This window comes from Spermophilus citellus, assembly GCF_964194105.1.
Source record: "Spermophilus citellus genome assembly, chromosome: 9".
Taxonomy (NCBI): Eukaryota; Metazoa; Chordata; class Mammalia; order Rodentia; family Sciuridae; genus Spermophilus; species Spermophilus citellus.
Window position 1 is genome coordinate 93,724,791 of NC_138191.1, and position 24,620 is coordinate 93,749,410.

Consider the following 24,620-nt stretch of genomic DNA (forward strand, 5'->3'; position numbering starts at 1 on the left):
ATGTTGTCACTGATCATTCTTCCCTCTTCCTGCTGTAGCACCTCTAATCCCTCCTCCGCCATGCATCTAGGAAAGAAATATGAATCTGAATGCATACCTGCCCTTTATAGAATCCTTCAGAGCCCTCAATCACTAGCTCATGAGCCAGAAAGACCCACCTGTGACCTGTCCTCTACCAGTCTCCAGCCCCACCACTCACCACATTGCTCCTTAAACAGGTCTCTCCTTTATCAATGAATGGCTTGAAGTGTCCTGCATACAAGACTCTGATTCACAAGATCATGTCTGCTCACATTCTGTCCTGCACCTGGAGTGCCATCCTCTTTCGTCTGAAGCACTCATTCAACCGTCAGTTCTTTGTTCCACAATCCTTCCGGGAACTATCCCCCAAATTCCCCAAACGGTGGATGGAAGCCCTTCCCTTGAACTCAGACAGCCTCAAATTTCCCCTGCCATAGCTGCAAGCATACTTCTTACAATTCCCTCTCTCCTTACCTGTCCTCCTAAACAGGGAGTTAATTGAAAACAGGGATACTGTCTTGTGCATCGGTGTGTCTAGTGTGGGTGCACGCCACCACATGTCAGCTGAGTGAGTTTTGCTGACCTCCATAGGCTTTGTTAACCTTAGACTGGGATTTGTCAGAATGAAAACTGATAGTGGAAGCTTCAGTAGGGTCTTGGAAAAATTAGTCTATTTTGGAGTGTCCACACTGTAGGATAGAGTTCACCAGATGACAGGGCCCACTGTGAAACCAGAACATGACAGTGCTGCCATCCTTATTCTACTTTGGTGGAGGAAAGCAGGAAGGAGTGCCTAGGAGGAGCTTCCCTCCCCAGAATGGGAAGTGAGTAGCTCTCTCAAGTGCTCTGCATCTCCTCATGAACTCTTTCATTTGAAGATATGAATAGTTTTTTTCTCAGCTAAAGGAAGCCATTCATTGCTGGTCCAAATCCTGCCTTTAAACAGTACTTCAGCATGTGGTCTCCTGGTTAATAATTAGGAGTGCCTATTTCAAGTCTTGGGGAAAGAAGTTCCTTGCAATCTCTTCTCTGCCACTTTTTACCTACAAATTAATCCGCCAAGAAGATGGTGTTCCCCCCAACTCTTAAGGGATTCACACCATTATGCAGGCTCCTGAAGGCTTGAGTCTGGATTGAGATGACCTAATGAGCTCAGGAACAGAGCTTTGTAAGTAGCAGGCTGCATTTACATATAGAATGATGTTGGCGCAGGCAGCAGTGGGCTCTCAGGTCTCTTACTCATCCCAAATGGCCCTCACAGCCTCCCACGATGAGCAAGACTCTCAAGTGGTTTGTTAGGTTGCCTGAACTTGGTTTGCTAATTTTTCATTTTCACTTTATAGGAGATACCAGTCAAACTAAGTAGGTTAGATCTAACTCCGCCTCCTTGCCCCACATCTGATCACTCATTTATTTATCCATCTTTGTCATGGTCATGTGCCTGCTCTATGACACAGAACTGGAAGTCGTAGAAGGGGTGGAATCCAAGGGAGAAGTTAGCATCCACACTCCACCTCCACCTTTTCCAGTCAGTGATTACAGATGTCTACCATCATGAAACAGCCAGAAAAATAACCCACATTTACTGAGCAGTGGAGACCAGGAAAGAAAGTAGGTAACACACCTTCTGCCTCTTGGAAGGCAGTAGAGAGGAATGCAAGTTAGGATCCATTTGCTATTCCTTGTGCAGAAGGAAAGGGCAATATGGCAGAAGTGCATGGTACATGGTGATCACTGCTGACCCTGCCACTTTACATAATTTTGGATAAGAGATCTAACCCCTTAAAGATGCAGATTCTTCAACTGTAAAGTGGGAATAATGATATCATATAGGGCTGTTCCTAAAGATTTTATGACTATGTAAAGTTACCAGTGATATTTTATGACCCATTTTAGGTCTTTTGAGGCATACAAAGTTGACTAAACAAGATACTAAGTTATGCAACGCAATTCACAATGGCTAAATCATGGGAACCAGCCCAGGTACCCATCAACAGATGAATGAATAAAGAAAATGTGATATATACATATGCACACAGATTCTTACTTCACCATAAAGAAGAATAAAATTATGGTATTTGCTTTTAAATTGATGGAACTGGAGAACACCATGCTAAGTGAAATAAGCCAGACTCAGAAAGTCAAAGCTCAAATGTTTTGTCTCATATGCAGATGCTGGTCCAAAATAAGTGGGAAAAAAATGGGAGGTGGAGGAAATCCTATGAAAATAGAAGGAAGAACAGTGGAATAGAGGAAAGGGATTGAATGAGAGGGTGAAGGGACAAGAATAGGTGGAATAAAATTATGCTGTGTCCATATGTGAATATGTGAATTCCACCTTCATGTATGTCTATAAATCAATAATTTAAAATAAAGCTATAAATAAACAGAAGGAAGCCCAGTAGAATAGGTGAAGTGGAACAGGGTAAGGAGGAAGGGAGAGAAAGAGTTCTAAGGAGCAGATTATATACTATGCATATATGGTTATGTGTAATTGAATGCTATGTGTAAATATAATGCACTAATAAAAACATAAGAGTTATGACTTTCCAACAGTTGACTAGTTACTTTGACTAACAATAAAGGAAAATCAATGTTAAGCACCAAGAAAGCAATGTTCTCTGGGAATTCAGGAAGATAGATGTGATCAGGAGAAGCAAAGAGAGAGCTGTGGAAAAGAGCTAGAAGAAGAACATACAGATATTTGGAAAAGAGAGAGGGAGGGGTGGAGAGAGGAGTAGATACTTGATAGATTAACACAGGCAGACAGATAATCAATTGTGTTAGAAGGACTTCTGTTATTGATTAGGAAGGGGGCTGGTAAATGGTTTGTCAAAAGACCTAAAGGCCTGAATGTTCAGTGGAGGAGAGTGTGTGTAGAAGGTCAGTAAGAAATACAGTTGAGCCCAGTGCAGTGGTGCACGCCTATAATCCCAGGGGCTCAGGAGGCTGAGGCAGGAGGGTCGCGAGTTCAAAACCAGCCTCAGCAAAAGCGAGGCACTAAGCAACTCAGTGAGACCATGTCTCTAAATAAAATACAAAATAGGGCTGGGGATGTGGTTCAGTGGTTGAGTGATCCTGAGTTCAATCCCCAGTACCCAAAAGGAAAAGAACAAAAGAAAGAAATACAGGTGAAAAAGTAATTTAGCAGAGATGGTGTAGAATCAAGGGATCCTATGTCAGAGCAACCAACAGGCCCAATTCCCCATTCATGTGTGCATCTTATTTACAGCATCTCAGCACTAGTAGTCTTGCCTCGGGAGAGCTGAGGGCTTCCCACCTCCCATCCACTACTCTGTGGATGGCATGTGATAGTAACATAACAGCTCCTGTTTATTGGCAGTCTTCTCAGCACCATGCTCGTTCTGTATGTGATTGCAGATCCTCTTGAATGCCCTTGAGGAAGGTATTATTACTTTTCATTTCATATAAGAACAAACTGAGATGCACCGTTCCTCCAGCTAATTAGGGGACACAGAATCTGCACCAGGTCTACAGGGCTGCACATCTTACTGAGCTGTCTCTCTGCCTTCATAACATATTTCTGTTCACTGAAGAGACAGCTCCTTAGGTGTCAGTCTTGTCCAGCCTAAGAACACTCCTCTCAAAAGACTTTCTTGCAATGGAGAAAGATCGAGCCCTCCTCCTAATGACTACAGAAACTTTATCAGGTTTTTTTTTTTCTTTTCTTATCTGTACTTAGAGCCATTCCTTATAAATCTTGTTTCTGTTCAAATTCTGTTTCATAAAGGCGCTCTTTCTTCTTTTTTAAATTAGGAAGAATTATCCCAAGCTAATCGAAATTTTAAAACTGTTCTTGCTCTCATCCATGCTGACCTAAGAAGGGTTGATTATCTGTCCCATTGCACAATCCAATGTCTCCCCTCCAAAAGATGTATTAGTGTCTTTAGCTATTCAAAGGATTCAATTGACTGAGCTTGCTTGGGTCATTGTAATTTGATTTATCTGACACTTGAAGATTGTCCTTGATGGACTCAGGGCCTGCCTGGGAATGTCTAAAGAAGCATACCAGGAGCAATGCCATCTGACCTTCAGATCTCAAAAAGCAGTGGATGATGTCATTGTGTTAGCCCAGCAGTCTTCAGAGAGCCAAGTGTCTCTGCTAAAAGAAGTTCCAGAGTCATGTGTATTCTTCATAATTTTTTTTCACAGGTCTCTACTGCTGGGCCCCATGGCTTTAACAAAATTCTATAAGTTTTTATTGCAAACCTACTATGTGTCAGACATTGTGGAAAGCACCAAAGGTGTGAAGCTAAGACATACCATCTGCACTGGAGAAGTTCACTGTAGGCAGCAAAACAGGCTCAGGTGGTGACCACAGCAATCGCAACAATCAGAGAGAAGTGCTGAGGGAACCCAGCCAGTGCAGGGATGTTCTCAAAAGCATCTGCAATACTAAGACTTTTAATCTGTATTTGACGATCTACGATTGTAGCCACCAAAGCAGTCCATGTTTTTGAAAGGCAACAGAAAATATTGGTTAAGAGTTTAGACTCTGGCTGGGCACAGTGGAACAGATGTCTCTGGATATGACCCCTGAGACCCCTGACCTAGCAAGAATGGAATGCTCTATATACCCATCCACTTAGGAGGCTGAGGCAGGAGGATCACATGTTCAAACCCAACCTCAGCAAAAGCGAGGCACTAAGCAATTCAGTGAGATCCTGTTTCTAAATAAAATACAAAATAGGGATAGGGAGGTAGTTCAGTGTTTGAGTGCCCCTGAGTTCAATCCCTGGTAACTCCCCTCCAAAAAAGGAATTTAGATTCTGGAGTCATCTTATGTGGACATGTTATTTAAGCTTTCTGCGCCTCAGTTTCCTCAGTAATAAAACGGGGACATTGTCGTATCTATCTCCTTGGGTTGTTATGATGATTAAGGTAATTAATGAGTATAAGTTATTTTAAAAAAAAAGAGCCCAGGACATAAATTGAGGTATCTATTAACATTAGTTAATATTTCTTCAAAGAAGAAATGTTAGGAAAATTCATTATTAAGCCTAAGGTTCCTGAGTCTGATATCCACACGCTGGGTTCAGTTCCACAGCCTGTGGAGCCAAACACACACCAGGTTCAAGCACTGTGTAAAATCAGCCACGGTGCAAAGGAAGAAAGTTCCTATGCTATTTTTTTCAGAAGAAAATGCAACTGAGCCCTCATCACGAAAGGTAGTGAGTAACTGTATCAACTGTGATAGTGAAAAAGATGGGAGACCCAAAAGTGGGCTTTGCATGATTTTTTTGTTTCCTTGGAAGATATTATGTTTCCTAGCTAAAGGTATAGACCTCTGTTGAAAGAACACCATTTGCAAAGAGCTCTGTTGTTGGTACATTGGGCGTTGAAAAAACTATTTCTTGGTGTTGGTTTAGAAATGGAACTCTGATATAGGTTCTAAACTTAAATGATGAAGATTATAAAATGATGAGCTCTGCCACCTTCTAGACATGTGACCTTGAACAAATAAATTAGCTGAGCTTAATTGAACTTAAATTTCTGATCTATAAAATAGGATGGTAATAATGCCTGTTGCAGAGCCTGCTTGTGGGAAATGATGATATTTTTTAAGTTTCTTGGCACAGAACTAGACTATGATAAATACCAAGTTAATGTTGGGCAACTATTAATACATATTGTCTAGGCTCGTAGCCGGGTTGGGGGTGTGTAGAGAGATAGAGACAGATAGTTATAAATAATTATGAATATGTCTTATACATGTAGTATCCAGTGAATGAACATAGACAATGTGAGAAAAAGAAGAAATTATACCTGAAGAGATAATGTTGCCTCCCATGATTGTGGAGAGAGAGATAAAAAGCTTTTTCCTCCTTCATGCAACTGTGTCTTGTATGCCAGCCACTCCCTGGAAAGATAGGGAAAGATATGCTTGTTGGGGAGACAAAGTCCAGAAAGAATCAATAGCAGAGAGGAAAGTGAACAACACTCTTAAAAAAGAGTAAGAATGCTACCAGGGTGCATGGGCTAGGGACAGGGAAGAAAGGAAAACAGAAAACAGAAGGTTGGAACAGCAGGAGTCTTTGATACCAGGATGAAGAGTTTAGACTTCATTCTGTAGGCCAGTGGTTCTCAGCCAGGATGGTTTTGCCCAGTAGGAGATGTTTGGAAATGTCTGGAGACATTTTTGTTTGTTGGAACTGGAGGGATACTTCCAAACTGCTGGGTAGAAGCCAGGGATGCTGCTCAGCATCCAGCAAGTGCACTGGACAGCTAACTCCACATCAGAGAGAAGTACAGAATGTTAAGGTGCTGAGGCTGAGAAACCCTCTTTACGTAGTAGGGAGATGGAGCAGAGTTTTGAGCGGAGAATGAGAAGATCAAGGATTCCTATGATTTCTAGGAAGCACATGTAGCTGAGGGAGATGCTGGAGTCAGGAAGACCAACTGAGAGGGATCTGAAATGGTTTAAGAAGAGGCACTGATGGGACATGGAAAGGGAAGAACCGATGTGAGAGATCCTGTGGGAGTGTATTCACCTAACAGTGTCATCGCAGGATCAGCTGAGACTGTATCAGGAAAACACTGAGCACATAATAGAAGCTCAGTAAACAAGATAATATTACTAGAGTTGTATTTCCTTCCAGCTGTTTTAAACTAAACTACCTCAATTTGGGGTAATTTTAGAATCACAGGCACATTGTCCAGATAGTACAGAGAATTCCCATACAACATTCACATGGCTTCCATAAAAGTTGATATTTTCCATACCATGGTACAAAATGAAACTCTATTTAACTTTCACCAGTTTTCCACTCATGTCCTCTTTCTGTTCCAGAATACAAACCAAAATACATGTTGCATTTAGTGTCCATATGTTTTCTAATTTGTATATTTGTTTGTTGAAAAATAATTGCATTTCCAATAGTTGAAGTCAGCTCCTTCTCTCTGGGGTTCTTCTGAACAGATCCGAATGCAGTGAGACTGTTGTGCTTTGGTAACATCAGCTGTCAAGTTTGCTCCAAGTTCTGAGTTACTCCTATCTTGGCAGGAAATCAGCTGTGCAACTGACATTTTACTACATACATGAAATTGCTAAGTGAAGCTGTAGCTTTAAAAGGTTTCCCTTTAAAAGCATTAAATATCTCAAATTTAGATTCAAATTCAAAGAATCTTCAAATTTCAGGTACTCTTCTAAAAAAAAAGGAATTTTATAAAAATGTAACCCACAATATAGAAGCAGACTGTGGAACCTCAGTACCCAAAATACATGCTGGATGTTTCTGAGCTGGTTCTCCAGTTGGACAGCTCTTGTCTATGCCTTCCTGCTGTGGCCAGTGCTCTTCTCGTGAGCAGAGAAGCCAGGTGTGGGTGACTGGCCACCTGGGGTCTTAGCCAGGACTGCTTTCCCTGCCCCCTGCCCTCTCTTCTCATTTCTGCTGGTCTCAGTTCTGATTCTTCTATTTTCTAGCTCAACATTCCAAGTCCTGATACCTATTTCCTTTCCCCCCTTTTTTGTTTTATCTTTGTTTTTATTAAAAATATGTACTAGTAATATAATTTTATTACAGAAAATTAGAACCTTCAGGTAAGCATAAAAGAGAACATTTCAATTACCAATAATCCTATCACAGTTAACATCCTCACATTCTGTTTCCTACACATACTCATACACATTCCTACACATTCTGTTTCCTACACATACTCATTTATTCTCTCCAAATAGGTCCATACAGTGGTAGAAATATAATAATATGTAGCATTTGTGCATGTATTGAGTCCATTAAAACTCAAAATGTCCTGTAAAGGAACATTCTAATTATCCTCATTGTGCAGAGAAGGCAATGAAGCCTAAAAAAGTAAGCGCCCTGCGGAAGGCCACACAGCTAACAGGTGCTGGCTCAGGGTTCCCGCAGTCAGGCTCCAGAACTGTGTGACTTTAACCCTGACACTAATACCGCACTCACCCTTTTCTCCCAAAATCATCTGATTTTTTTTCTATTTAAGATGCATGATGAATAGCCTTCTGTATGGAGACATGCTTTTCCTTTTAGATATTTTGTGTGTGTCCAGCCTTTTTGGGGGGCAGGGGGTGAGGGATATTGAGGATTGAACTCAGGGGCACATAACCACTGAGCCACCTCTCCCTCTCTATTTCATATTTATTTTTAGAGACAGGGTCTCACTGAGTTGCTTAGCAGCCTCACTTTTACTGAAGCTGGCTTTGAACTCACAATCGTCCTGCCTCAGCCTCCTGAGCTGCTAGGATTACAGGAATGTGCCATGGTGCCTAGCCTGTGTGTGTCCAGTCTTAAGTACAGTGCTTCAATAAAAAAAAATCTTTTTTTTTTTTTTTGTGGTGTTGGGGATTGAACCCAGGACCTTGTGCATGCCAGACAAGCACTCTATCAACTAAGCTATATCCCCAGCACTCAATAAACATTTCTTAAATGTAAGCCTAAGGACTCATCTTGAATTAGCCACTTGATATTTTATTTTCCCCATGATTTCTTGGGTCATCTTGTGCTTATGCTTATGCTTCTTAGACTTACCACCTTCCTTGTTCTCTCCATCCCACATATAGATCCTACACACACACACACACACACACACACACACACCCTTTTGCCCAGCTCTCAGCCCAGCTCTCAGCCTCATCCATCTCTCATGTTGAAGAGCATGGGCTCTCCTGGCCAAATATATTCCTGCCTGTTGTGCTCCCCATATTCATTCCATTAGTAATGAATGAAGACTTTATTAGGAAAGATTTAATTCCAGAGTCTTCATCTAGGCTTACACAAATACTCATTTCAACAAACATTTATTGGGCATCCATTATTTTCAGAGTATTAGAGGGAACACAGGTAAGATAGCTCCTGTCTTCCAGAAGTGTACACTCCTAGTGAATGGCTGACAGGTACAACTGACCAGAAGGTAAATTTCAGCAAAATGAAGGTATTAGTCACATTGAGATGGGAACCCCAGGGAAGAAGCTATGAACTTTGATTGGAGGACTTGAAGAAGGTTTCAGAGGAAATGACCTAGTATCTATCATTCACTTGTCCTGTCTTCTGTGGGTGTCTTATGTGATGGGCTACATGACACAGGGTCAGGGTCTTGAGCCCAGCATTTGAAGGGGAAAGCAGATGTCATGGAAGGGTTCCAGGACATGAGACTTCCAGTTCTGAGTCTCAAAAAGCCCCAGCCAAACTAGGACAAATTGATCACCCTAAGTAGCAGTTGTGACAAAGCTGAATACCTAATAGATCTCATGGGAATGGAAGGGTATGTTGGCAGGTAGTGGGTACAGTGGAGAAGAAAAGGGCTGCAGTGCTGTGCTGCAAGGACAATCTGTGTTAGGTTGTTAGGTTGGGCAGTCATGGAGACCTTTTGATGAGCTGTCACTTAAACAGATACATGAATATAAATCTAGGGAGAAACAGAGGCATGTAGACATCTGGAAGGAAACATCCCAGACCCGCACAGCAGAGGGGAGAGGACAAAGAACCAGAGATGGATCCAGAGAGCTGGTCAGGAGCCTGATAACACAAGACCACTTGAGTTACGAAAAGAAACTTGGATTTTATTCTACGATAGAATTATTGGAAGGTCTGAGGTGCGGCGTGGCATCCTCTGATGTATGCTTCATAAGGGCTACTCTGGCTGCTTTGTGGAAATAGAGTCTAGAGTGGAAGAGAGGAGACTAATTAGTAAGCTACTGCAATAATCTAGAAGGACAAAGTATATATCAGAAAGTGCAGAGACCTCAGGCAAGTGCAGGCTTAACCCAACCCAGCCATCACTGGGGGGAAAGCGCCTTTGCACATTATTTAACTTCTGTTAGCCTTTAATCTTATCTTTAAAGTGGGGATTAAGAAATTGTGAAGTTAAATGAAATCATGTGTATGAAAGAGAAGAGCCTGGTGCCTACAGTTCTATTATGAGAATAGTAGGATGCCATAGGAATTAAATTGTTAAATCACTAATATAATTCTTAAGACCAATGTCTGGCCACAAAAACCTGAGTGATTACTCAGACAGAAATGCATGTAATACTCTAGTCCTATAAGTGTGTGTTCTAAAAGTCTATGTTTTTCTTATTGCAATCAAAAACATTAATGGTTTTCTAAATATGCCTAGCAGTTCTGTGCTATAATATCTTTGCATCTATGGTTTCCTCTTTTCAGGACTGTCATTCCTTTTACCTGAAAGCTCTTTCCCCTGGCCTTGATTCAAATTCACCTTCCCTAGGTCTTTCTCTCCAACAGAGTTAATTGCTGCTTTCTTGCTATTTTCCTAAGGCTTAGTTGTTTAGTTTTAACTCTATTTTTATTTTGCCAGTTTTTATTATTTTTATATCCTCCATTATAAAAGGTGCATCCTTTTCCTAATAAAAATAATAAAAATAGATGGCAGAGACAGGGTTGAATTTATCTTGGCTATTATGAGGGTCTGCCACTTACTGTGTAGCTTAGTTCCAGGCACATGGCAGGACCCTAAAGAAGTACTGATGGATTGGCCTGGAAAAGATTGTGTCTAGAACTTTGGTCTCTGATCTACCACTAAGGGAAACAGCAGAAACATCCTGCTGTAGGGGAAAGAGTGGGTTTGAAGTCAGACAGACTTGAGAACAAAACTCGTGTCTGACATTTGCTAAGCCATGTGCTCTAACCTCAATCACTTCATCTGTCTGAACCTGTTTCCTCATCTTTCAGTAATATATTAGTTATCTCTCACTATGTAGCAAAAAAATTACCAAGAAATTTAACACCATTCAACTGCTATCATTTATTGTTTCAAACAGTTCCCAAATGTCAGAAATTAGGTAGCAGCACAGCTAGGATGGTTCTGGTTTAGGGATTCTCAGATCACACGTCGGCTGGGGCAGTGGTGATGTGAAATCCCAAGCTGGCCGAAAGACTGCTTTCCAAGCTCACTCCCAGGGGTACTAGTCAAGGTTTAGCTTCTCTTGACATGACCTCTCTCCAGTGCAGCTCAGGACCTGGCAGCTGTCTTCCCCACAAAGCAAGCAATCTGGGAGAGACAGAGCAATAGGAATGTTTACACCCTAGTCTCAGAAGTAACATACCAGTTCTTCTGCCATCTCCTGTTATCACAGAGAACAACCAGCTACTTTGTGAGAGAGGATTGCAGGAGAGGGTGAGTACTAAGAGGCAGGCATCACTAGGGCCTCTTTTTGAGTTTGGTTAACATGAATGAGGAGATGGACCCCGTAGCTGTTTTGAATGGAAATCTAAGCATCCTTAGCTTTTCCTGCTTAGGGAACTCTGATGACTCCTGTTATAGTTTGATCCGAAATGTCCCCAAAGGCTCTGTGTTGAAGGCTTGGTCCCAATGTAGTAAGGTTCAGATGGGGGGCTTTGGGGAAGTGACTGATTCTGAGGGCTCTGTTCTTGTTAATGCACTGGCCCACTGATGGGTTCAACATGGAATGAACTATTGGGAGGTGATGTTGGGGCCTTGTTGGAGGAAGTAGGTCACTGGTTGTGAACCCTGATGGTGGTCCCTTTTCCATTCTCCTCTCTCTTCGTCTCTCCTTCCTGGCCACCATGAAGACGGCAGCTTTGCTCTGCCGCACCCTTCCACCATGATGCGCTGCCTCATCATAGGCCCGACAATGGAGTTGACCATGGACTGAAACCTCTGAGACACAGCCAAAGGACTCCTTTCCTGGTTTAAGATTTTTCTTCTAGGTATTTTGTCTCAGTGACAGAAAGTTGACTGATACTGTTCCCACCCGCTTCCTCTCAGGTAAACTTAGGTCCCTTCGTCCCTTCATTGTTCTTTAACCTTCGACTCCTTGATCTCCTGGCCTTCGCCATGTTGTTCCCTCTGCTTGTAGTGCCCTTATTGTCACTGTCTTGTCCCACTTAGAAAACTCCTTGAGCTTTCAACCTTTCTTACTGACTGCCCCTATCCTTTCCCCAAGGTCTCCTTTCCTTACATCTCCAGAGTCCTGGGGTGCCGCAGTCTGGCTGGGCACAATTCAGGAGCCACTTGTCAAAAGAAACGAACTTTATTTTTAGAACCACACTCGCCAAACAAAACAGCTCCTCAGGAAAAACCCTCAGAGCCCAACTGCCACCACCAGCTTCCCACAAGCCTCTCTCACACACACACAAGCCTCCCCCACTCCCACAATCCTCCTGCTCTTGAGGCCGATTGGCTGGGTCACGTGGGCGGAGCCAAAGAAGTCCCCCAATGAGCATCACCGCAGAGGAGCCAATCAACTAGATGTTGCTGGAGCCACTGTGAGCCAATCATCAGCTGGCAGCCTGAAAGTTTGCTGGAAGCTGGAAGTTTGCTGGGGCCCCTTCGGCTGTGGCTCTCAACACTGGGGCATGGCCCATGGCAGACCTAGTAACAGATTCCTCTGCATAGTCTTAGAATAAACCACTCCTATCCACATTTTGGGTCCAACTTGGATTTAAACCCTAGCTCTGATGTTTACTGAGTGGCTTCAGGAGGACAGAAAACAATATGTATTAAACTCCCAGAGAGCCAGCTTCTGCTGCGGGAACTTTCTCAGACATTATCTTATTTAATCACATCATTTTTTTTCCCATGGGATAAGTGATTGCACCTCCTTGAATCTCAATTACCTCAGTAAAATGGGAATATGTCCCAAATATACCCCAGATCCTTCCACTTGTCTATTCTTGACACTCAAGATCTTTTGCTCGGAGTTGGGCATAGTGCCATATGACTATAATCCCAGCAGGTAGGGAGGCTGAGTCAGGCGTATCATGAGTTCAAAGCCAGCCTCAGCAACTTAGTGAGACCCTATCTCTAAATAAAATATAAAAAAGGGCTAGGGATGTGGTTCTGTGGCACGTGCACACACACGCACACACATACACACACACACACACAAAATCCATTGCCCTCAGATCTTCTGCTCTATCTCCATGTGTTCACTTACCCAGTCCCCTGGGTTTAATCCAGTTGCTCCTTAGGATCTGGGCAACATTAGCAAAGTTAATGAACTTATCTAAGGCCAGAAAAATATCAGGATCGAACAACACTGATGCAGTTGGAAACAAGTAAATGAGATAGTGGTTATCAGGAGTACCTGATAGTATCTAGCAGATAATAGAGGTCAATCAAATGCTGATTCCCTTGCTTCACTTCCTGAAGGACCAAAGCAAAGACTCAGTGTGAGCCCACACCATCCGCTCAAAACCCATTCTATTATATTTTCTTTTCCCATGAATATGTCCATTTTCAAATATCAAAAATGCAACCACATACTTCCTAAATAGAAGTACTGCTGAGGGGAGACAGTGTGGATCAGGTCCTGCAATCCTGAAGGCAGCTCTCACAAAAGCCACCCTCTCTACATTGGCACTATGAAAAAAGGTTTGTGGACATCTCTCTGAGCCTCAATTTCTCTATCCACAAAAAGGGAAAAATAAAACCTGCCTTTAGCAGATTAGACGAAGTACTACCAAGATTTCAAAAAAGAGTCCTTAAACTGAGGCTCAACACATTGTAGATTTCAACAAATGTGTTAAGCCCTCTCTGTTGCATGTACCTTCCACTTACTTTAGTCGATGCTTTGGGCTTTCTAGTTTGCACAGCTACCACCATGACTCCCAAAATGGGCTATCCATTTATTAAGGGACACCCTCACTAACAGGGTTCCATGCTGGAAAACTAATTAGTCCTGGGCCTCACCTGCTTGGGCCCATGTCAGCCTTGATCTTCCCCATCACTACAAGATCTGTCACTGTACCCAAGTTTGTCGTGAAGAGAGAATTCTTCTCATTACTCACCTCATGTAACTTCATTATTTATATACAAGTCAGAGATGACCTTTGGCCCTTTTTAATTACATTTATTTTTATTGTCTTTTGTAATCCTATCATAACTTTCAATTACCTACTCATTCATTCAGAAGTAGATTTCTCCCCTTTTTGGAAGGAGGGAAAAAAGTAATTTTGCAAAGTAGCTCAAAGGTTTCTGTTCCAATCAGAATCATTCAGCTCAGCATTCTGTCCTCTGGTTTCTCAGAGAATTTATAGAAGAAAGGTAATTTCTCAGTTAACAAAAGATACCCACTTTTCTCCCTTTCTTGTCAGTTACATACACAGTGACTCAAAATAATTTGAAATCGTATATTATTATTTTTGCCTGAGTTTTGAATGGTAGCAGGAAATAGTCTTTATAAAATAAGTGCTTGTGTCAGCTCGTTTATTCTTTCAGTTTGACAAATGAATCCCCTACTTCAAATCTAGAAGAACACCCCCACTCCATTTTAGGTGTTTTTTTTTAAAGCTTTTCAGTGATTTTTATTCATTTGTTTGTTTTCCCAATTCATCTAAGGCAACAATGTGTGGTGAAATGTTCATTCTAGGGATTTTGGAGAGAATCAGCATTCTGGTCCTTAGTTAGACACCCTTGGTCTATACAGGCTGAGCTGATGCTCTGTCTTCCCATGACGGCTCCCTGAGAAAGCGGGTAGAATCCTTGACTCTCTGAGAACAGCTGAGCTGAGGTCTGACTGACCAATATGGGAGGAGGAAGGCCTGGCAGGTTCTCAAAAGCTGGAAGGCATCCCAGTTAAAAACCTAAGGCTGCAAACTTGAAGCAAGTTCTTGGCAAAAGGTCATTTGCACCCTGTTTTCTGTGTATCCTGAGCCCACAGCTCATTGCATGTCCATGGCAGATACTCCTTAGCCTTAGTGACCATCAGGAGGGTGTGGCCCCCAAAGAATCCCATAGTCATAATGAATGAATCTGCTCTACTCCTGAGTGTGTAAATAAGTGAGTTCAGAGAGGAGGGGTTGGACTTTTAGTATGGTTTGCTGTCCTCTCTACAATTTATTTGAAATTTAACTGTCTTCATAATGATACTAAGAGGGGAGAACTTTGAGAGGTGGTGGGGGATCTGCCCTGATGAATGGATGGATGCGATTCTCACAGGCGTGGATTAATGATAGCAGGAGTGGGTTTCTGATTAAAGGATGGATTTGGCCTCTATCTTCTCTCTGTCTCATGCACTCACTTGCCCTTCTTTCTGCCATGGGATGAGCAGCATGAAGGCTGTCCCCACATGCACCCTTCCACTTTGGATCTCCCAGCCTCCACTATGAGCCAAATGCACTTCTATTGTGTATGACATATCTAGACTGTGGAATTTTTCATAGTAGCAGCAAACAAAATAAAAATCCTCCCAAGGAGCTCAGTGGCAGCAATAGGCCTGGAACATAGATCTTCTGACGCCTGGCTCAGAGTTCTGGGCACTGAATTTGCCGCTCTCTGTCCTTGTGTACTGACTAATAAGACTTGGGCTCAAGGTAGATGGTGTAGCTGAAGATAAATATAACTCGAAACTTCCTCCTCAGTTCTCCTTTTCTATGGCTTGTATTTCCTCACCCTTTAAGATACAGGGGTGATGTGGAGAGCAAAGTCATGGGGGACTCAGAGGCGGCTCTTCTCACTGCTAGAAAAAAACACTCCAGGGAGACAGGAAGCTGGCAATGCCAGCTGTTCAGAAAAGTTACCTGGGGTCAAAGAACAAACAGAATAAAAGCAAGATGTAGAAATGGGAGTCAAGTCAGAAAAGGAAACCTATTGCCAAAATGCCAAATTACAATAGGCAGAGTGAGATCCCTTCATTCTGCCACACTCCTGAGGCCACTCCTATAGCCAGAAAAGATTTGGTGCCACAGAGGATGCCTTCAGGGAACTCACAATCTAAGGCAGAAGGGATGTGATAGGTGCTGGAGTACAGCAATGGATTTTATTTCTGGCTGCCCTTGAGATTGACAAGAGAGCTTTTTAATTAAAAAAAAATTCTGAGTTCTACTTATATCAATTAAATCCAAATCCTGAAAGATGGAAAGTTAATTTATTTTTTTAGATCTGCGCAGGTGAACCTGTGGTACAGTGAGGGTCGGGCATCACTGCAATAGAGGGAGCCCAAGGTAATATGGAGCCCATTGTTTCAATATGGAGTAACCATAGCTCTCAAATAATCTGGAGAGCATCATAGATGATGTTCTTTGGTGATCAAAGAACAAGCTCAGTAGTTTGGAAATAGATTCTGGGACCCAACAAGGACTTACTAATCCAGAATTGCCAGAGAATAGACACCTGGAAACTTTTTTTTGGGAAAAGTTCCAAGGTGGTGGGGATGATCAGGCAGTTAAAGTACCCCTCCACCAGAGCAGCTGTATGCAAAGTAAATATCATGAGAGCTGCACGTGTAATCATTCTGTAATCTCTAGTAGCCACATTTTTGAAAAGTAAAAGAAGTAAGTAAAATTAATTTTAATAAAATCCTTTATTTAACAGAGACAGCCACATGTTACCATTTCAACATGGAATCAGTTTTTTCAAAAATTATTTCTGAGATTTTTTTTTCTTATGTGATCACATATTCATACTAGGTCTTGGAAATTTTACTATGGATTTGACACTTGTCTCTCCAGAGCACACTGCCCACTGGCCAAAGGTGACTGTGTGTGGTTCATTTCTGCACCCCCAACACTAGTGCCAGCCCAGATCTAGCCAAAGTACTACTTTGAACTTGGGTCTCTGTATTCCCAATGATGGGAACCCTATGAATAGAGACAATTGGATGGGCCCACAGGGGTTGGGGAATAGAAAAGAAGAGGCAAAGAACAGAAAATGAGGGTGAGGAAAGAAGAACAGCCCAATCTCCCAGCAGAAGTTAAGGAGCTTGAGTCTCAATAAACCAATCAGCCTAATATCAGGTCCTGGAGGCCCTAGAGTTTTGCTCTCCCAGGTTCCAAGGGCTCTTCCTATGCCCTCCAGTTATCTGGATGATTTTTTTTTTATAATATTTTATTGTTGGTTGTTCAAAACATTACATAGTTCTTAATATACCATATTTCACAGATTGATTCAAGTGGGTTATGAACTCCCATTTTTACCCCGTATACAGATTGCTGTGTCACATCAGTTACATTTCCATTGATTTATAAATTGCCTTTCTAGTGACTGATGTATTCTGCTGTCTATCCCATTCTCCACTATCCCCCCTCCCCTCCCCTCCCCTCCCCTCCCCTCCCCTTCTCTCTCTCCACCCCCTCTACTAAAAATCGTTTCTTCCACTTATATAATTTTTATCCTACTCCTCCTTTCCTCTTATATGTAATTGTGTATAACCCTGAGGCTTACTCAATCTGGATGATTTTTATTGTTCAAGGACCTACCACCACGTTTCAAGAGTAAGTAGGAAGGACTTCAGATTCACTCAGATTCTTTTTTTTCTGGGATAGCAAAACTCTAGGGCCTTCAGGACCTGATATTAGGCTGATTGGTTTATTGAGACACTGCCTCAGGGAAGGTTGACTAAGGGGGCCTTTTTTGTTGGGAACCAGAGCAGTAATTAGGGAAGACTTTGCTGACATTGAGAATCTGGTGAGCATATGTTTTTTCAGTTTAATTTCAACTTCAGATTTTGTCAGGGTCCTTAGAAGCCTCACTGTGGGTGCATTAGATACATTTTAAGACAATAATAAAACTGATTCAAATGATCCCATCTGTTAAAATCCTTTTACAGAAATCTGTCCTGCTTTCTTGGCACCAACTGACTGGAAAAAAAATTGTTATGGATTGGTTGAAGGATTTGTCACTGGCTTGCCATCAAGTTCAGAAACCAACTGTTCCAATCCAGGGTCTTGGTGATATATTTTATGACAGAGTGGGACATGTTGCAGGGCTGGAGTGGAGCAAGAGAGATGGGAATAAGACCACAGTCTAGGGTGGAGCTGGCGTTTGGTGATCAAAGAACAAGCTCAGCAGTTTGGAAAGGGAAGTCCAGTCCAGACAGCAGAGCATAGAATGAATGAAGCAACTACTAAACCACAGGTCTCCAAGCCATGCTCCCTAGGATTACAAATTTCTCACAAGTATCTAAGGGATACAAAGGGAAGCTTGTGTCTTCTCCTTCTTAAACAGAGCAGAACCATTTTTTTTATCAGTTTTATCTTTTGGATTTCATCACTAGGTTGCATTTCCAGTTAATGAAAGGATTCTACTGAATCCCAAAAACTTGAAACAGTTGATATAGACACCAATTAGCATTGTAGTTGAGCATTATCATCAAGAACATCCAAGAGTGTATAATAATAGAATACTATTAAGGTGATAAATTCCACAAATAGCAACTTGAGGCAACTAGGTAGGTGCACCAGGGTTCTAGAACATTCTTTCATTCATTCATCATCCATTCATTCCTCAAGTATTTATTGTTCATCTCTTATGACCTAGATAAAATGCCATGCACTGGGAACATAACTGTGAATAAGTAGATTGTTCCCTGTCCTGGTGTTATTTATGTCATTGTAGGAAAGACTGACACTAAATAGGGACACAAATAAATACGGTACTTTGAGGTTAGGAAAGCAATGCAATGATAGAATTGGTGAGGGAAAGGAAGGCCAGGGAACGTTTTGCTTTGCAGGAGTCGTTAAGCTAAACCCTAAAGGATATGAAGATGTTGCCTCTGAATACAAGTCAGGGACCAGCACTCCAGGCAGATAGCACAATTAATACATACAGCTGTGAAGCATTGTGGATTGTACAGTTAGAAAGGAGAGAGTTCATAAAAGGTGAGTTTGCAGCCCAAGGATAAGCCAGGTCAGGCAAGGCCTTGCAGAGGCCTAGAGGACATGTTGTGTTTTCCAAAAACAATGCAGAGGCCTGAGAAGTTTCAGAAGGGAGTTATGTTATCTCATTTACATTTTTTCAAAAGCTATGTCCATCTGAATATGTCATTAACAAGTGCACAAGGGCAAGCAGAGTGTTTTCCTAGACTAGAAGGCAAGTTACCAAACTAGACACTTGAATGAGGAACACACCAGGATTTCTATTCTCAGAACCAGGACCCAAAGTGAAACATAAGGGAGAGTTCCACTGCTTGAATCTACACAGAGCATGGTCTCTCCCAAAAGAGCCAGAAGAGCTTAAGGCCCATGGTCCGATATGGCCAGTGCCTCATAGACCCCCACCATAGGGCAGGATTGGTCCCACAGTCTGGAGTATAGCTGAGCTGACAGGTCAACTTGTTTGAGACCCCAGAGAGAAGGGCCTGCAAGGAAAGGAAGGGGCCAGCCCAGTGCATGGAAGGGAAAACCGAACCTGTTCTTTCATCTACCTTGAGAGTGACTCCATTCTGGCAGCCAACGCAGACTCACATCAAATTCACTTTCCCCACAAACTGCATCCACATTTTTGCAATTTGGTGTGTATTGATTTTCTCTGAGGGACCTCTTGTTGAGTTATTTAACTGCCACCATTGCAAAGGGCAGAAAGTAATTTTCAGTGTGAACCCACTTCTCCTGAGAAACTCTAATCCAGACCAGTTCTATAATTTCATTTCAAAGCACTCCTGGATGATTGTATTATCCAAATCTGGGCATTATTGCAGAATGAATGGTTCAATCATGAGGACAGAGAGAGCATTACATCTTCTTCTACCTTTCAAAATAATTTATCAAGCAGGAATAAAGTAACAGGAGTATCAAGGAGAAAAGGAAATAAAGACTGAGGCGTCCTTCATGATTTCTACTTTGAAGCAAAGGTGGACTGCTGGTGTCCTCAAGATTTATAATAGAACTGGCTCCCTTGATTTTATGTTGATATTCCTCAAATCTTGATAGCTCCTAAGGGGTAGTAAGAAACACGAAGTTGACAGCTAAAGCCACGTTTCCTCTAGTGCTCTTGTTGTAGATAATGATGTTTCTTCCCTCCCCACTCTTTCTATACAATCTCCTCCACCAGAAGATATATAGAGATTTCTATTCCTCCCCTGTTTTAACTGGAAATGAGGAGTTTGGAGTTAGTAAATGTGCATGCATTCCTTTAACTTTAGCTACCAGGAAGCTGAAATATATATGCTGCATAAGGGTCATGTGATTGTGGTTGAATGTGAATATGTGTACATGTTTATGTGTATTTATATGTATTCACAGATACATAGAGTTTTTGTGAATTTTCTTTTTTAAAAAAAATTTTTGGTGATTTTCTACTTTATTTATTATTTTTTGAGACAAGGTCTTCCTAAGTTGCTCAGACTGGCTTCAAACTCAGCCTCCTGAATAGCTAGGATTATAGGCATGTGTCACCTTACCCAGATCTGTTTTCTATTTATATGTTACATATTCCTGGTATCATTTATCTATTTTCATATTATTTTATCATTATTTGCATTATTTTAAAACAAAAATTATTTTGAAAAGCATTAAGGGGTAAATAAATAATAGTTAAATTTTCATGATTTCATTTAGAAACTATCATGCCAAGTTTCAGAGAAATATAGGTTCTATATAAGAACCCATGGGACTTGAGGGAGAAACATAGGGAATGCTGAGGTTTTAATACAAGGAGGGAAATCTGAACTTTGAAAGGCGATTTGGGGCACTAGGATTACAACACAGATTGGTCAGAGGATGTGGGGACCACCTTAACAAGATATAACCATGTTGGGGGGGGAGTTGGTACAGTCATACATGTTGTCATATTATGGGACTTTGGAAGATTATCCTCTGGAGTGGAAGTATTTTGATATGACAAAAGAGAATTTGGTCTCTAGAGCCAGAGAACCTGGGTTAGAACCTCAGCTCTGTCCTTTATAAGTGGTTTATATATTTTTGGTAAATTACAAGACTTCTTATGATCTCAGTTTCCTTCCTGGCAAATGGAAATGATGGCAGAAATTGCCTAGTCGTGTTATTATGAGGCTCAAATGAGTTAATACATACAAAGTTATAATAGTGATGATCGGTGCATGCTAGACATTTAAGACATTCTAACTGCCATTGTTATTATTCTCTTAATAGGCACTTTGCCCATGTTGTCCTTTTTTTCCTCACAATGCTATGAAACAAACATTGTTACTTCCCCCTTTAAATGAGGCTCAGTGAAGTTAAGCAAATTTCAGGAGATCCAGAGTTGAGAAGCTTGCAATTCACCTATTTCCAAAGCTCATACTGCTTCTCACTCTGATACCTTTACCTCATTTAACAAGATGGAGTAAATAGAAAATTTCTTACCAATGCATTTCACAAATTAGGTAGTGATCCATTCATTCAGATATCTGTGAATGCTTTACTTTCCATCAGTCCCATAAGAAAGATAAGGCTCTTTACAGGCTCTGCCCTCGAGAAACTTCTAAAGTAATGGGAAAGATAAATACAAACAAAATAGAGTTCAGCATGAAAAATTCCAGATAAAGACATACACAATGACATAAGAAAATAGAAGGGGTATCTAATCCAACCGACTAGAGTCAGAATCTAGAAGATGACTGTTGGTTCAAAACACTTTCCACTCTTGTTTTAGTCAGCTGGGTTTTGTTGTTATTGTTGTTGTTGTTCGTTTGTTTTTGCTGCTGTGACTAAAAGACCTGACAAGAACTTTAGAGATGAAAAGTTTATTTGGTAGCTCACAGTTTCAGAGGTCTCAGTCCCTTGACAACCAGCTCCATTCCTTAGGGCTCAAGGTGAGTCAGCAGAACATCATGGCAGAACAGTGTGGTGGAAGGAAGTGGCTCACATGATCATCAGTAAGCAGAGAGACAGACACCACTCACCAGATATAAAATATATACCCCAAAGGCCTGTCCCCAGTTACCCACCTTTTTCAGCCACACCCTACCTGCCTTCAGTTACTGCCCAGTTAATCCTGCCAGGAGATTAATTTGCTGAGTGGGTTAAGTCTCTCATAACCCCATCATTTCTCCTCTAAACCTTCTTTCATTGTTTCACACATGAGCTTTTGGGGAATACTTCACATGAACACCACCACAGCTATCCTGTGGGACATTCATTTAAATTGCATTTTATAACAAGACAGAAGAACAATAGCTATTTCCCTTTAAAATTTGTATCTCCTTACCAAGGTCACTCCCTCTCCCCTAATCCCATTGCCAAATTCAGAGAAGCAAACCTCATTACTTAAGGGATGTGTTAAAATCATGGCTTACAAGGGCCCAACTGTTAAATTATTAGGAATTTCCAAGCCTGTTGTTAAACAGTCATTACTAAAAACTAAATTATATGAAACTACGCTTACATAAACTATATTGAAAACAAAGGAAATGAATACTCCAAATGTGTCACGTCCGAGCTACTACACTCCTCTCTTTGCACTTGAGATGATTTACGTCTATGGCTTGGGCCTAGTGGAAATGCTACATAATGGTTTGCCACTGCACATCTCTTTCCAGCTCCACATTTAGCAACATCATGTTGTTGGAGGCATACAGTCAGCTGGGCTGGAATTATTTACAGCACAGAAATAAGCAAAGGCTACAAATCAGGGTTTTATTCTCTCACCGAGCTGGTTGTTCAACTTCAGTACCCTACTGGCTGTCATCCTTCCTGTCCTTCCCTGCACACTGCTGCCTGCCCCTCCACCTAATTTAACACTTCATTTCTTGCTCTCTTGTTTTGTTTATACCATGCCCATCCACTCCCTGATTGGTCTGTATTTTATGATCTTAATCCTGTTTCTCTGATAATGTCCCTTACTCCTTTCCTCCTTCTTCACCTAGAACTTCTTTTGGCCTTGAACATTTTCTGCATAGCTCTTGTTTTAATCAGCTGTTGCATGGCTGTCTTCTGACAAGAACAATGTAGAGGAGAAAAATGGTTATTTGGAATTCATGGTTTCAGAGTTCTTTGTCCCCAGATGGCCAACTCCATGGCTCTGGTCCAAGATGAGGAAGAGAATCAAGGTGGAAGGGGGTGGCCAAGGAAAGCAGCTCAGGACATGATAATCAGGAAGCAGAGGTGTGGGGGGGGGGGGCTGTTCTTCACTCACCAGGAACAAAGTGTATACTCCAAAGGCAGGCCTCCAGTTACCTATCTTCTCCAGCCACACCCCATCTGGGTACAGGTACCACCCAGTTAATCCATTTAAGTGGATTGATTCACTGATTGGGTTAAGGGTCTCCTAACACAGTCATTTCACCTGTAAACTTTCTTGCATCATCTCACACATGAGCTTTTGGGGGAGACCTCACATCCAAACAATAGCAGTTCTAGTACTTATTTGCCAATCTCTAACTAACCTTAAGACCAAATCTCTTACCACCTAATTTACTAGGTTTGGAGGGATCAATTTGGTGATGTTGACAATAACTTTTTTGCTGCTTTCATAGTGTGGGCATGTAGTGATGAAGACATATACCAATGAAAGGTCCTCTGGTCACCCAGAGACGATAGGGACCTAGGCTTGAACCTGGATCCTGGGTCTCTCTGTCCTTGCTTTTTCCTGTTCCCAATGAATTCTCTACAATACTCTTTAGTGTTTTTTAATGCCTTCGCTGTACCATTTAATTGGATTGCAGCACACTAAACACTTGAAAAGAATTCAAGCACAAGCTGCCAGGCTCTCTCTTAATGAACATTCTGTGTGTCGTTGTTTGCCAAGACAGTCATTCATTGGATAGAAATCAAGAGGTTGAATGAAGAAATAAAAATATATATTTTTTTCTCTTTTTCCCCCCAAATATGACTGCCTCTTTCCCCAAGTAATAGTTCTGTCTCTTTCAAGTCGTGTATGGATGGTTTTCCTAGCATAGAATTAGTCAAGTGAAAGGCCCTCTATAAATATCATACTTAATTTCATGCCATTACCTTCTTTCATGTATTAATGAGTGCAAAATCCTACTGGGTTCCATTATAAGCTACATTTTCACAAATCCTTTTTCTTAAATGCACAGATGGCATACGTTCTGTCCATAAAATCCATATTGGTTCATGTGCCCAACATGATGATATGCAGTATGGAGCCTAGAGGGAAATGAACCCCTATATGTCACAATTTACATATCACAATATAGTGAGGGTAGAGAAAAAGGAACAGATTCCCAGTCTCTTCTTCAGCACATGAGAAAACAGACTCAGAGTCTGACATGTCAAATGTTGCACAGTGTAATGCTTAGAAAGTAAATTTTAATACATATTAATACCTATAGATTTTGTAGGATCTGATACTGAGTTGCTTTTTTAAGATTTTGCACCAAAATGCTTCCACATAGCATTATGCATAGATGACAAAGTTTGGTCTGGCCTCACTATCTAGTCAGATATCTTTGCAGTTTACACTCAATTTAATTAAAATAGAGTTTGATTTAAATCTATTCTTTTAGTATTTGTTTTCTATTATTATCTGTTCTCTGTTCTTCTAGTATGATTTTCTTTTTGTTACTCTTTTTTAACACTTTATTTTCTTCATTGTATTTGTCTATACTTATTATATGTTAATTTTAGAGCTTTCTATGTAAATTATGTTGATTAATGACATTTGGCTTAAAATAATATTATACTACTTATAATACTTTGTGAATAATGTAAGTACTCCATAACTGAATAGTTTATGTATACCCTTGTGATTTTGTGCTGTATTGGCATATATTTTACTTATACATGTGTTAGACAATATGCTTTGCAATATGCTTTTATTATTTTTGTCTTAAGATGTCAGTAGTCCTTTAAAGAAGTATATGTGTGCTTATTTCTAATATATCTTTTAATATATCTAATATACCCTCTGAAGGGAATTATTTCTCTTGACCTGAAGAACTTACTTTAACATTTCTTGTAGAGATTGAGCATCCCCTGAAA